The sequence below is a fragment of the Sminthopsis crassicaudata genome, chromosome 4 (genome assembly GCF_048593235.1).
Source record: "Sminthopsis crassicaudata isolate SCR6 chromosome 4, ASM4859323v1, whole genome shotgun sequence".
NCBI lineage: Eukaryota > Metazoa > Chordata > Mammalia > Dasyuromorphia > Dasyuridae > Sminthopsis > Sminthopsis crassicaudata.
In genome coordinates, this window is record NC_133620.1 from 49,827,894 (window position 1) to 49,829,288 (window position 1,395).

A 1,395-nucleotide genomic window follows, 5' to 3' on the forward strand; every position below is an offset into this window, starting at 1 on the left:
ATTATTATACATTTTAAAATTATAGCCCTTAGTTTCCTTTAAAAGTAGAACCAGTCATAAAATAAGATTTTCAAAAGTATACTATACATAATGTTTATATTTTCATGAAAATCATCTGTTATACTAGGTTTATTGAAATATCCATTTTATGTCATGTGTGTTAACTTCTGAGTAATAATAAAAAAAGAAAAATGTTTTTTTTTTTTTTAAATAGCCAGTTGTATGTACTACTACTTAGATTATAGTATTGTATAAAATAGAATAGGAGTAGGCGCACCTAAATTATATCAGTGACTAATAACATTCTGACTGGAAGGGGTGGAGAATGATGAAACGTGTTGCATGACTTCAGCTTGTTCTTGTCTGGAAAATAATCACTGTGTGTTTAATATAGAGGTTTTCTGCTGTCTAATGTTCTTGTTCTTTCTGACTCATTACATCACTAGATAATTACAGCTACTCATAGATCTAATCCTATTGGGGAGGAGTAAAAGGGGACTAGGAAAGTCCCCCAAAGCTGGAGGAAATGCATTTAGCTATGATCAAAGATCCCTTTGTAATAAGGCAGCTGGGTGATGCCATGGGTAGAGCACTGAGCCTAATCTTAAAAAAAAAAAAAAAAAAAAAAAAAAAATCTGAGTTTAAATTCAGCCTTAGACATTTACTAGCTGTCACCTCTGCCCGCCTCAGTTTCTTCAACTGTAAAATGAACATGATAATAGCAGCTACCTTCCAGAGTTATTGTGAGGATAAAATGAGTTTGTAAAAGGTTTGGCATAGTGTCTGGCACATAGTAAGTGCTACATAAAAAATTACAGCTTAGTGCTTGCTATGGCAGTACATATACTAAAATTGGAATGATACAGAGAAGATTAGCATTGCCCCTGTGCAAGGATGACATGCAAATTCGTGAAGCGTTCCATATTAAAAATATATATATATCTATATATATGTATATGTATATAGCTTATTGCCATCCTCACTATTAAATAAAATTGCATATTGGTTTCCTAGGGATACATCTTAACCTATTAAAATTCTCTCCTGCCTTATATGCTGAACATCCTACTTTTTTTGTGAGGTTGTTTCATGGAGGAGAAATTTTAATTTTGCTTCAATCTAGAGAATAAAGCTAGGAGTTTTTGGATGGAAGTCTCAAAGGAGCATATTTTGGCATGACGTCAGGACAATTTCCTATGGAGCTATCCCGGAGAGAGACGGGTAGTGGGATCAGTTTTCCTGAGTCTGAAAAGTAAGAAGTATACCAGAACTAGTCAGTTGAGCTTCATTGTTGGATCACCCTGTTTGCATAAGTGGAATAAAAACAGAAAGTTCAGTCCAAGTCTAGAAACTTCTAAGTCATTTCAGAAGATTTGTCATCATTTCTTAAGTTGT

At 33.6% G+C, this 1,395-nt stretch overlaps 1 non-coding gene across 1 annotated transcript; it reads left to right on the forward strand.

The window, feature by feature from the left end:
• Positions 1–822: 822 nt before the first annotated feature.
• LOC141541962 (U6 spliceosomal RNA) lies at positions 823–929 on the forward strand. The gene has a single exon (XR_012481977.1). It is a non-coding gene; the product is annotated as a U6 spliceosomal RNA (small nuclear RNA).
• Positions 930–1,395: the final 466 nt, after the last annotated feature.